The sequence below is a fragment of the Lolium perenne genome, chromosome 4 (assembly GCF_019359855.2).
Source record: "Lolium perenne isolate Kyuss_39 chromosome 4, Kyuss_2.0, whole genome shotgun sequence".
Taxonomy (NCBI): domain Eukaryota; kingdom Viridiplantae; phylum Streptophyta; class Magnoliopsida; order Poales; family Poaceae; genus Lolium; species Lolium perenne.
The window spans coordinates 323,679,505-323,693,816 of NC_067247.2; positions in this window are offsets into that span (position 1 = coordinate 323,679,505).

Below are 14,312 nucleotides of genomic sequence, written 5' to 3' on the forward strand. Positions count from 1 at the left end.
GGAAGATTAAGTTTCAGCGGTTGCTTTCAACTTGTAACATGTATATCTCATGGATAGTTGTCAATGCAAAGCAATATAACAAATGCAATAAGCAAGTATGTAAGAATCAATGCACAGTTCACACAAATGTTTGCTTCTTGAGGTAGAGAGATAGGTGAACTGACTCAACAATAAAAGTAAAAGAATGGTCCTTCAAAGAGGAAAGCATCGATTGCTATATTTGTGCTAGAGATTTTATTTTGAAAACATAAAGAGAGCATAAAAATAAAGTTTTGAGAGGTGTATGTTGTTGTCAACGAATGGTAGCGGGTACTCTAACCCCCTTGCCAGACAAACCTTCAAAGAGCGGCTCCCATTTTATTTTATTTTTGGATGGCACTCCTTCCAACCTTTCTTTCACAAACCATGGCTAACCGAATCCTCGGGTGCCTGCCAACAATCTCATACCATGAAGGAGTGCCTTTTTATTTTAGTTTTATTATGATGACACTCCTCCCAACCTTTGCTTACACAAGCCATGGCTAACCGAATCCTCGGGTGCCGTCCAACAATCATATACCATGGAGGAGTGTCTATTTTTGTTAATTAATTTGGGACTGGGAATCCCATTGCCAATTCTTTTTGCAAAATTATTGGATAAGCGGATGAAGCCACTAGTCCATTGGTGAAAGTTGCCCAACAAGATTGAAAGATAAACACCACATACTTCCTCATGAGCTATAAAACATTGACACAAATCAGAGGTGATAAATTTTGAATTGTTTAAAGGTAGCACTCAAGCAATTTACTTTGGAATGGCAGGAAATACCATGTAGTAGGTAGGTATGGTGGACACAAATGGCATAGTGTTGTTTGGCTCAAGGATTTGGATGCATGAGAAGTATTCCCCCTCGATACAAGGTTTAGGCTAGCAAGGTTGTTTGAAGCAAACACAAGCAAGAACTAGTACAGCAAAACTCACATAAAAGACATATTACAAGCATTATAAGACTATGCATCGTCTTCCTTGTTGTTCAAACACCTCACTAGAAAATATCTAGACTCTAGAGAAACCACTCATGCAAACCAAATTTTAACAAGCTCTATGTATTTCTTCACTAATAGGTGCAAAGTATATGATGCAAGAGCTTAAACAAGAGCACAACAATTGCCAAATATAAAGTTATTCAAGACATCATACCAATTACTACATGTAGCATTTTCCGTTTCCAACCATATAACAATTAACGAAGCAGTTTCAACCTTCGCCATGAAAATTCAAAGCTAAGAACACATGTGTTCATACGAACCAGCGGAGCGTGTCTCTCTCCCACACAAGCATTTATTCAAACAAAAACAAAAACAAGAAACATACAGACGCTCCAAGTAAAGTGCATAAGATGTGACGGAATAAAAATATAGTTTCAGGGGAGGAACCTGATAATTTGTCGATGAAGAAGGGGATGCCTTGGGCATCCCCAAGCTTAGATGCTTGAGTCTTCTTGATATATGCAGGAGTGAACCACCGGGGCATCCCCAAGCTTAGAGCTTTCACTCTTCTTGATCATAGTATATCATCCTCCTCTCTTGACCCTTGAAAACTTCCTTCACACCAAACTTCTCATAAACTTCATTAGAGGGGTTAGTACATAATCAAAAACTCACATGTTCAGAGGTGACACAATCATTCTTAACACTTCTAGACATTGCTCAAAGCTACTGGAAGGTAATGGAACAAAGAAATCTACCCAACACAGCGAAAGAAGCAATGCGAAATAAAAGGCAGAATCTGTCAAAACAGAACAGTCCGTAAAGACGAATTTTTAATAAATACTTCCGTTGCTCAGATCAGAAAACTCAAAACTAATGAAAGTTGCGTACATATCTGAGGAACACGCACGTAAATTTGCATATTTTTCTGATGTTTCTACAGAGAAAACAGCCCAGATTCGTGACAGATAGAAATCTGTTTCTGCGCAGAAATCCAAATCTAGTATCAACCTTCGATTAGAGGCTTCACTTGGCACAACCAAACACTAAACTAAGATAAGGAGAGGTTGCTACAGTAGTAAACAACTTCCAAGACTCAAATATAAAACAAAGTACTGTAGCAAAATGACACATGGGTTATCTCCCAAGAAGTTCTTTCTTTATAGCCATTAAGATGGGCTCAGTAGTTTTAATGATGCACTCGCAAGAAATAATATTTGAAGCAAAAGAGAACATTAAGAAGCAAATCCAAAACACATTTAAGTCTAACATGCTTCCTATGAAGAGGAATCTTGTACACAAATGAATTCATGAAGAACAAAGCGACAACCATAAGAGGATAAAACACGAGTAACTTCAAGATTCTCAACATAAAGAGGGGAAACTTAATATTATTAAGATGCATACGACCATATTTTCCTCTCTCATAATAACCTTCAGTAGCATCATTGATGAAATCCACAATATACCCATCACTTAAAACATTCTTATCATGGTTCATATGCATAGAAGTATCATTAATTTTGGCATAAGAAGAGTTATTCTCATTAATAGTAATCGGAGTAAGATTATTATCAAGAATTTGAACATGGTAAACAAGTTGCATATTAAGGGAATTGTTTTTGGTAACCCAATCATGACTATGACAAGTTTCATAAGGGTAGTTAGAACCTATATCATAGCATTCTTTATAAAAATCTTTAGAGATCGGAGGCACAGTGTCATCATAAGAAATAGAATAGTTATCTTTCATAATCGGTTTATCTGTGTCCACACCATTATTGTTATTAGAAGGAGATGTATCAAGAACATAATGACCAGTAGCTAAAGGATTTGCAAACACCTCTTCCCCAAGCTTAGAGCTTTCTATATCATTATGGGAGGAAGCATGGATAGCACTGACACTATGGCAATCATTGTCATCATCATTTTCAGAATTAGTTTCCCAGAGATTTGCAATATCAAAAGTAGTGTGCTCATTCAAATCATGATTGCTAATGTATGTAAAGGGCATAGGAAAATCATCGTATTCAGATTCATTATCACAATAATCATTAGGAGCAACATACTTACGGTTACCTAGCGTTATCTCATTCACGCGGGAATACGCCGTTACCTCTTTCTTTTTATTCTCCTTCTTCTTCTTCTTCGTTCCCTCTTTCTTCTTCTTCTTCTCTTCCTTCTCCTCGTTCCCTTCTTTAGGAGGAAGAGGCTTGAAGGGTGGCTTGTCCGCATAACCTGATTTACTTTCAGAAACAATAGAAGAAACTTGGGAGGATCCCTCCTTTTCATTAATTAGTTGAAAACACACAGCGGTCCTATCATATTTTGGCAAGGTGTCATCTTCTAAAATATTTTGTATGTAAGTATTTGTATGGCTATTATCAATGCAATAAGAAAAACACCCATGCAGGACATCATCAATATCAAGATCATTAATATCTAACAAAGAAATTTTCCTTGATAACTCTTCACACCACACAAATAAAGTGAGTTCATCATGCTGATTAGGAGTAATTTCATCATCACAATACAAATTTGCAGCACTCATTGGGTTCAAATTATCATTGGAGGAGCATTGAAAATTAAAATGACCCACTTCATGGCAAACTTCACAAATAAAAGGATAGAGGGCACAAACTTTTTTACCAAGATCGTCTAGAGTCCTAGCCCACTTTCTAGTTTTTTCATTAGTATGATGGATGCAATATTCATCTTTGGCTTGATTAATTCCACAAGGTCTATGCATTCCACAAAAATTAACATGCTTATAGGAAATAGCATTCTTAGGAGTTTGAGCATGCTTATTGCAATAATTAACAACAATTTCATTCTTCATGCAAGCCTCTTTAAAAGGTTCATGATACTTATCAAAATTCTTTTTAGGCAATTCAAAATGAGAAGCAAAGGCTTTATAAAGATTTGCAGCAACTTGAGAGTCAAGACCATAAGTAGCACTCATATTTCGAAATTTATCGGTATCCATAAAAGCTTCAATGCATTCATAATCATAATTTATACCTGACTCTTTACCTTTATCGTTCTCCCATCCTTCAGCGTTGTCCTCAATCCGATCAAGAAGATCCCACCTAGCTTCAACCTCTTTGCTTGTGAAAGATCCTTCCGAACAGGCATCCAGATAATCCTTGTGTTGTCCTGAAAGTCTCGCATAAAAATTGTTAACAATAACATTACGGGGAAGCTCATGAATGGGACATTTGAGCATTAGTGACTTCAATCTCCCCCACGCTTGAGAAATACTCTCTCCATCACGAGGATAAAAGTTATAAATATAATTCCTATCAATATGCACTTCATGAGGAGGATAAAATTTAGAATAAAAGAGGGATGCAATTTCTTCCCAACCAAGAGAATGACTATTCTCCAACAATTTATACCAATGCGCCGCTTTACCAGACAGCGAAACAGAGAATAGCTTCTTCCTCACTTCATCCATAGAGATACCTGCACACTTGAATAACCCGCATAATTCATCCAAAAACAGTAAATGATCTCTAGGATGGACAGTTCCATCCCCTTTATAGTGGTTATCCATAACACGTTCAATAATTTTCATAGGTATTTTATACGGAATACTTTCAGTAGGTGCATTTAAAATATCAGAAGCATCATTAGAGTTATCGCATATGGGAGATAAAGTATTATCAGAGCAAATTTTCTCCCCTAAAGATGGGAAGCTAAAAAGATCACAAAAACTAGCTTCCCCAAGCTTAGACTTCTCCATAGCATTAGCGGTAATTGCATTCATACTAATAACATCGCTACTAGCATGCAAATAAGGTTCCATAGGTTTTTTAATTTTCGCATCAAACAATTCTAAATCAGGAAAAAGATTAAAAAGCTCACCAATTTTTTTGTTGTTTTCCATTATGCCTAACTAGTGTAAACAAGAAACAAAAAGATGCAATTGCAGGATCTAAAGGAAATAGCTTCGAGTACTTACAACGGCGAAAATAGCTTAGTAGCCGAGATCCGGAGTGTGAGTACCTTTTACCTTTCCTCCCAGAGCAACGGCGCCTGAGAAAAATAGCTTGATGTCTACGCCCCCTCCTTTTCCTCAGACATGTTGGGCCTCCAAGAGCGAGAGGTTTGTAGAACAGCAGCAAGTTTTCCCTTAAGTGGATCACCCAAGGTTTATCGAACTCAGGGAGGAAGAGGTCAAAGATATCCCTCTCATGCAACCCTGCAACCACAAAGCAAGAAGTCTCTTGTGTCCCCAACACACCTAATAGGTGTACTAGTTCGGCGAAGAGATAGTGAAATACAGGTGGTATGAATATATATGAGCAGTGGCAACGGCACCAGAAAAGTGCTTTGCCCAGGACAGTAAACAAGCGTGAGTAACGCAGAGTAGTAACGCAAAGAAAAAGCAAGTAGACAAGCAGCGATAGCAGTATTTAGGAACAAGGCCTAGGGATCAGACTTTCACTAGTGGACACTCTCAACATTGATCACATAACAGAATAGATAAATGCATACTCTACACTCTTGTTGGATGATGAACACATTGCGTAGGATTACACGAATCCTCAATGCCGGAGTTAACAAGCTCCACAATTCAATGTTCATATTTAAATAACCTTAGAGTGCATGAAAGATCAATAAGACTAAACCAAGTACTAACATAGTATGCACACTGTCACCTTCACACTATGTAGGAGGAATAGATCACATCAATACCATCATAGCAATAGTTAACTTCATAATGTACAAGAGATCATAATCATAGCATACGCCAAGTACTAACACGGATGCACACACTGTCATCATTACACCGTGCAGGAGGAATAAAACTACTTTAATAACATCACTAGAGTAGCACATAGATGAATAGTGATACAAAACTCATATGAATCTCAATCATGTAAAGCAGCTCATGAGATTATTGTATTGAGGTACATGGGAGAGAGATGAACCACATAGCTACAGCGGAGCCCTCAGCCTCGGGGATGGATTACTCCCTCCTCATCATGGAGGCAGCGATGGCGGTGAAGATGGCGGTGGAGACGGCGGTGGAGATGGCTCCGGGGGCAATTCCCCGTCCCGGCAGGGTGCCGGAACAGCGACTTCTGTCCCCCGAATTGGACTTTCGCGATGGCGGCGGCTCTGGATGGTTTTCTCTGTTTCCGTCGAACTTGTCGATGTTTTTAGGTCAGGGACGAATATATAGGCGGAGAGGCGGCGCAAGGAGGCGGCTGGGGCCCCCACACCATAGGCTGGCGCGGCCAGGGGGCCACCCGCGCCGCCTTATGGTGTGGGCCCCCTGCTGCCCGCCTCCGACTCTCCTTCGGTGTTCCGGAAGCTTCCGGGAATTCTAAGACTTTCGGTGTTGATTTCGTCCGATTCCGAAAATATTTCCTTACTAGGATTTACGAAACCAAAAACAGCAGAACAAAGCAATCGGCCTTTCGGCATCTCGTCAATAGGTTAGTTCCGGAAAACGCATAAATATGACATAGAATGTGAACAAAACATGTCGGTATTGTCATAAAACAAGCATGGAACATCAGAAATTATAGATACGTTGGAGACGTATCAGCGGCCTCCACATCGGAGAGGCCGCCCGCGGCGACGCGGCATTGCCGCAACCGCCGCCGCTGCTGCTCGAGCCCAAGCCCGAGTCCTCGAAGGAGGACCCCGACCTCCGCGCCGCGTTGGTCATCTCGGCGGCGGAGGAGGACGCGAAATGGCCGCACCTCCATGCGGCCATTCGCACCTCCGAGATGGAGGAAGCTGCCCGGCGGGAGGTCGAGGAAGCCGAGGCCTGGGAGCTGTACGCCCAGGCCCGCCAGGCGCGACGGGAGGAGGAGGAAACGGCGCGGCGGGAGGAGGCCAAGCGCCGCGCCGACGAGGAGCGGCGCGAGGAGCAGCGGCGGCAGGAGTCTCGGCGCTGCGCGGAGGAGGAGCGGCGCGAAGGCCGGGCGCCGCGCACGGTAGGAGAGGAGCGCGCCTCGGGGAGGAGGCGGCGCTCGCTCCGTGTGCCGCCGCTACCTCGGGTGGCTCCGGACCCCCACTCGGCCCGGGAGGAGGCCACGTGGTCTCCGTGGCCGGAGTCCCCGGCGGTCGAGCCACAACAGTGCCTCGCCGCCCGGGGACGTCGTCCACGACGACGACGCCGCCCACAGGGGCTAGGCGGCGCACCGGCGGCCACCGCGCCGCCGACCAAACCCTAATAGAGGGTTTTTAGTTTAAATTTGAAAGCCCGTATAGGGGCTTCTTTTGTTAGTTATTTACCCAAAATAGGGCTATGTACAAATTTGCCCAAAATAGGACATATGTTTAATGAAATTTCGTTTAAATTTAAATTTTTTCTTTTGTTTTGCTATTTCTCCGATTATGCGCTGCGTCCGCGCGTTGGGCGCAGCGTGCGACCCAAACGGACACGCGGACGCGGGCCGCTGTCCGCGTGTCCGCTAGGCCACCCAAACGGCCCAAAATAAACGGCCCAGCGCGTCCGTTTGGGTCGCGCGGTTGGAGATGCCCTCACCTAGTTAATTTTGCACTACGCACATACAAGACTACGAGAGTGTTCACAGCTGATCGCTTTCACGGCACAGGCGACGCATCATTGCGCACGAGAGACCAAAGGTGTGCAAACAAAAAGTGTCAAGGGGGTCGGAACAGCACGAGTCACGCCCAGTTGGGAAAAGAATTTGGATTAGCGGGGTTGTCACGTAGCCATGGACCAAGGCTGAAAGGGACAAACTGGGGTTTGTACCGCCAACCCTTTCCGGGATCCGGACGCCATCGCCCTTATCTTTGCCATCCGATCTTTGGACATGGCTAATCCAAATCATGGAGCCACCACTGGTGATCAACAGAGGAATAAACCCCCCACCCAATGTTGCAAAAAGCTTGTATACAGTTCAAGAACATGGCATGTGGAATTTATTAATTAACTTAATTTGTGTCAAAGCAAAGGAATCTCGGGTTCTCGGGTGTGGATGTAATAGAGCCCCGTCGCCTACAAATCACAAGTTAGTTAACTGGTGCGATGATGGCCGAGATGTTGTAAACAATGTAGTTGGACTAGATGGTAAGCATATAAGCAGGATGGGTTTTTTTTTTCATGAAAAAACATTAATTATCTTCTTGGAGAATATATTTAGCCTTTCAAAGGTTTCATGAACCACATCATGTCTCTTTTCACAGAGTGGTGGAGCTGATTTTCCAGTAAATTAAGAAAACTCTAGCAATGACAACGTAACAAAAAAATAATTATGTGCACACACAAAGGAATCTCAGGTATGGATGTAACATATCCCCGTTGGTTGCTTACAATCACAAGTTAATTAACAAGCACTATGACGACGCACATATTGTACTCCTCGGCAACCCATATATTGCAAACTATATAGTTGTGATCGATCACATGGGTTCTGAGAATATACCCACGCTAGGTTTTACCCTAATTAAAAATGTGTTAGTTATTTATTTTTTTAACATGTTTAGCCTCTCCAAAATATCCTGAACGTCATCATGTCTTTAAGTTTCCTTACAGACTCGAATCAGTTTGTATGTTATACACCATTAAAGAAAAAACTCTGCTTATAAGACCAATTTTATGTATAGAAAAGGGGTCATAGGTGTGGATGTAATAGGGCCTTGTTGGTTGCTCGACATAGCACAAGTAGTTCACTGGAGCTAGACGAACATTTTGCAAACAATTCAACCTAATAAATATCAAGGTTGTTTGTGTTGTATTTTGAGAATTTATACACATCATTTTTTTTCTCTTGAAAAGCTCTCAGTTATTTGGATTTAACAATAAATTTTTATTATATGTAGCTACTCAACCAATTAGCAATTTCTTGCATGGTTTCTTTTTATATGTAGTATTATTTCTTCTACAAGCCGGAGCCCTTCCTGGTTGCTTGCTTACAAATCATGCGGCCTAAACATATTTAAACATTATTAAGGTTTTGAGTGTTGCTTTTCGAGGACATACACACGCTAGGTTTTTTCCCTAGGAAAACCACTTATTATGTGCTTAAACTAAAATGTTTTTTTATCATGCTTAAGTAACATTTCCAGGCCGGGTCTCATGAACTGAATTATGTCTTAAAAGTTTCTCTACAAACTGGAACCAATTTTTACGACGTGATAAAGGAGAAAAAGGCTGCCTATAAGAAAAAAATTGCTTAAACAAAATGGATCCTAACTCTAAGTGTGGATGTAATAGGGCCATGTTGGCTGCCGACAGGAAGTACTTCATTCTAACTAACTCCTAAGACAAGTATGCTGCAAGCTTTTTTTTGAACTTACAAGTATGCTGCAAGCTTGCAACACTACAACCATAATAAATGTCAAGGTTTTATTTCGCGATTGACTATATTTACGCACAAGTTTTTTTGCTCCTAGACGAATAACTTAATCAATAACCGCCTAGGACCTAGGAATTTCACTGTGTGTTTGTAGCTTGTACATGCGTTACCAAGTCTCTTGGCGCAGAGTTATTTTATATTTGGCACATGTGCAGAAACTCGGAAATTATTAGTCGAATCATACTAGTAGATCTTACTATCCGGAGGGAGCATCTAATCATACTGTGCATACCAATCTTAAGATAGAGCAGCTTGCAAGTTGCAAGCTAGCGATGGATGGTGTACACAGACACAGTGCACCTCACTTGCGGAAATGGAAACATTCTCATTGTCGTCTCGCCACCGCCGTGTGTCGTCCCTCTCGGTAGGTGATCAGACGTCGGCGTCGGCCGAAGCTGGCCAGCTCTGGTCCCCCAGAAGAGCTTCCATCCAGGAGAGGAGAAAAAACGATGGGCGATCGTGAAATGAAACGTACGCAGTCTTTCACCGACGGTGATATTTACGGGCTCACCTCCGTACGTCGCTCTCCGGCGATTCCCGTCCTCTCCTTTCCGCCCAGATTCCCCGCGCGGCGGTCGGTGCCGTGCCCGGATTTGAGGTATGATGGCTGCCGCGGGCGCGGTCCGATCGATGGATCCTCGGAGCGTGACCTTCCACCAACTCTTTCGATCGGGAGAAAGGCGAAGGAGCACGGAACTGAGGGCTACGCGTCGGAGAAGAGAGACGCCATGGTCGGGCCGGCCTCTGTCAGTTGTCACTCAGGTGAGTTGTAGGAGACGCTCTGACGCTGGGTCGCGTGGAGTCCCGGCCGTTCGCGTGGCTGATCGAGCGCGGTCGGTCTTCTCACGGTAAGTACGATCGGCGCCGTAAAGAGAGCAGCTAGCGTAGCGTAGCCCATCACAGGCCAGCGCGGCGGATGGGGATCGGCCGCGCGGCGCGGCGCGGCGAAAGGAATCACAGGCGGCGTCTGGTCGCCGACAATGCCGACGACGCGGACGGCTGCTAAACCATCGTCGATTCTTCCATGTGCGCGTCCAGTTACGCGTAAACCACTCGGGGTGTGTTTGGTAGACCGGGGCTACTGAGAAAGCCTTTCCCACATGAGATAATCTAACCACATACAAGTTGAGCTGAGATTTTACACATGTTTGGTAGCTCGGGTGTGCTCACCCATGTGGAGCCAAGATGTTGTTTGGTGATCCAATCTGAGCTCAACCAGTCACAACAAAACTAATTTGCAAAGAGGTCCTATTTTTTACACAAAGAACCTTGAGCAGAAAAATAAAAAGCAATCAGGTCCAATCTGAGCTCAACCAGTCTCCATGGATGCTTGCGACGCGGTGCGAGACCCTGGCGGCAGCTCGGGGCCGTGGCCTGCGGCGGCACGGGAGGGCCTGGGAGGGCGGTGCGGGAGGCCGTGGCGGCGGCGGCGCGCGAGGCCGCGGCGGCCATGGGAGGGCATGGACGGTCGGGCGCTCGACGGCGGCGCGAGACCTGGCGGCAGCTCGGGGCCGTGGCTGCGGCGGCACGGGAGGGCGTGGGAGGCGGCGCGGGAGGCCGTGGCGGCGGCGGCGCGCGAGGCCGCGGTGGCCATGGGAGGGCGTGGACGGTCGGGCGCTCGACGGCGGCGCGAGACCCTGGCGGCAGCTCGGGGCCGTGGGCTGCGGCGGCACGGGAGGGCGTGGGAGGCGGCGCGGGAGGCGTCCCGGCTCTGGGCTCATTTCCGTATCTTCTCAGCAGTGTGGACCTGATACGAGCTGGGCTAACAAACACTGGATCTCCTCAAAATCTCGGGTGAGAGGAGAATTTCTGAGCAGCCCCGGGCTACCAAACACACCCTCGGTTTCTCGGACAGCACGAGCAACCACGGACGGGCCAGGCTCGGCCCAGGATATGATAGCCCGATGCGAAGTCTTTGATTCGGAGCCCGGGATCGGCAACGGCACGGACGACAAGTACTAAAAGCAGGCTCATTCAATATTCAGACTACTGGGTTCTACTATAGCTCCCGTAGTCCGGTGTTGCCGTAAACAATGCTGCATTGACAAGGCCCAGCTTGAGCTAAGAAAGAACCGTTCCGTCCTGAGCATGTGGAGTTATATCCAAGGAATAATGGACAGGATATGGCCAGGGTAAAGCAATACCATACCCATACCCGTATAGTTGATGGGTACAAACTTCTACCCATACACGTGTCCATGGGTATAAAAGTTTACCCATACCCATACCCGGCGGGTATCCGTATCTAGTGGGTATCCGGTGGGTAGGTTAAACTATACACAAGTCACTCGCAATTTTACATTTATCAATAAAAAATTCGATTAAAAAATAAATTTATCTCAACTCGATAACAAGTTTTTTAGTACATAACAATTAAAAAATATGAAAATCTCATTCTCATATAGTAACTCATAAGTAAACAGAAGTAGACATGTCACGTAAGAAATTGACAATAAACGGGCAGGATATGGGTATACCCGCGGGTACAAAACTATACCCGTGCCCTACCCATGACTTAACGGGTAGGGTATGGGTACTACCCATGGGCATTAAAGTGTACTCATACCCTGCCCATGCGGGTACGGTACCCGCGGGTACCCGTGCCCGTGTGTAAAATTGTCATCCTTAGTTATATCAAGTAATTCTTCCCTCTGGTTAGGGTTTTCGCGGTTCCCGTCCTTCACCGTTTTCCTTGTTGATGGTGTTCTCGGGCTGATCACAGGGTGATCTAGTGTTGCTTCCCACCCTGGTTCATCGTAGCGGGAAAGAGGAGTTAGGGTTTTGGGAGCATATAAGTTTTGTACGTGGGGTTTACCATGTCTAAGGAGCAAGCGCGATCAATAATCTAGTGGAGGTAATGGAGATCTCAAAGTGATCATGCAACAGCTGGGCACGAAAGAGGAAGACCTCGATAATGTGGTTTTCGAGGATGAGAGCCCGCCACCAGCAGAGGCTACTCATTGGTTGACAATTGTGAGGGTTCTTACTCATGGTGAGTATTCCAAAATTTGCTTCTTCAACAACATGAAAACAGTGTGGGATCCGGCTCAAGAAGTGGAGACGTGATCACTCGAGGATAATCTTCATACTTCTAAGTAAGCATGCCTCAGCATTGGGAAAGGGTTATGCAAAGTGGATTGTGAGTCTTCAAAGGCAATCCAATTTTGATTGAGCAGTATGATGGCTTCACCAAACCATCATCGATTGAGCTATTCTTGTTGATATTTGGATTTCAACACATGACCTTTCCGTGGGATATGCTCCAATGGTCAAAGCTATAGCATCAAAAGTAGGAAAGTTTATCGTCTTAGAAGGAGTGTCAAGCAACTACACATGTAATTTCTATCTTGTGAGTGTCAAATTGGATGTGAGAAAGCCATTGAAGACTGGTGTTTGTAATCCATTGGGATAAAAGAGAGCTCTTTCTTGTGAAATATGAAAGGCGCCCAGAATGGTGTCAGGTGTGTGGATTTATAGGTGTGTCAGCTTATTAGAGTAGGCACTGCGGCTGTGCTATGGGCTATTTGGAATTGTAGAAATGACATAATTTTTAACAAGACAACACCATCCCATTATTTGCAGGTTATCAACAAGACGACTTACTGGATCCATATGTGGTCATTTCTTCTTCCTGTGGAACGCCGTGGACTCATGGATTCCGCCTGTACTCGAATGACGATGGTCGTACGGGCTATCTTCTGCCAGGGTGGGTGGCGACAGCATAAGCGAATCGATGGATAGATCTTTTTTTAGGTGGCTGATTTTTGTATCCACTTTGAGTGACCCTTAATTTGTAAACTTTGAGATACTATTCTTTAATAATTGCGGTGGCTGTGTGCATCACTTTGATGCAGAGGCCGGGGATCCGCACCCTATTATCTAAAAAAAAGGTGTGTGGATTTATGGGCCACGAATATAAATATCACGGCGACGCTATTCACCCTCTGACTGCTCTAGTGTTCAAGGATTTGCGTGCATAACTGGTCGCTTCGTACATGTTGTTGTCCTAACAGGGGCAAGGGAGGTGGTCATAATGCTAGTAGGAATCCTGGCTCCGGGCGTGGGCGAGGCCGTGCCGCTGATGATGGTAAAACTGATGATATGTAGAGTGAACCAGAATTTTTAAATCGAGCTCTAATCTACTTTGCAAGTGCATACTACCTCCACGTTGCCTCATCGCAATTGAGGGTGTGAACACCGGCTGCAGGTTCCTCGAGTGTCACCATGAACACGCGAAGGGCGACTTAGTGTTGTATGTTGATAAAGAGTACTCGCCGAAATTGCAACGTGTGTTGGCGGTGATGTTAAAGAGTACTCGCTGAAAACTGTGAAGAAAGTAAAGAAGGAATCCAAAGAAGAGGTGGCTCCTGCAATGATCGTGATTAAGTCAACGTGTGCCTTTGTGTGACAAACTCGGATGTCTTGCCGAAAATCTAGATCACCTTACTTTCGAGTAAGGGATTTTTATTTGAGGCAGAAATATGCGTGTATTCGGATGTATGGTTGTTTAATTACTAATTTAAGCACTATGTATTATGATTAGCATATCAGTCCTCGATGTTCAATTTATCATGGATCTAGTTATTTTAATAATTATTTAATGCACACGCTTGTTCTCATTCCCTCGTTGGATGACCGGTCTTGCCAGAAACAAATATAACCGAATGATCATATTATGGGCCCTTGTAGCAACTGTGGCCCATAATGTTGTTCCGCATGTACTCAAGGGCCCATTGATAACCCTAACACCCGCTCCCCATTTGCAATTCTGTATAATAGTATAACCCTTCTCCACTTCCCACTTCATCTACCCCACCGTCGTACTATGAAATTTCCAACCACTAACCCTAGATCGCAATTACGCTCATCCAAATCACAAATCACAAGTTGATCTCGGAGAAGACTGCGAGGATGTGCTCAGGTTGGCCATAGTCGCTAATTTGGCGATTGCACTCGTCTACCGACATTCCTAACCCATAGGTTAGGCATCCTCCCATC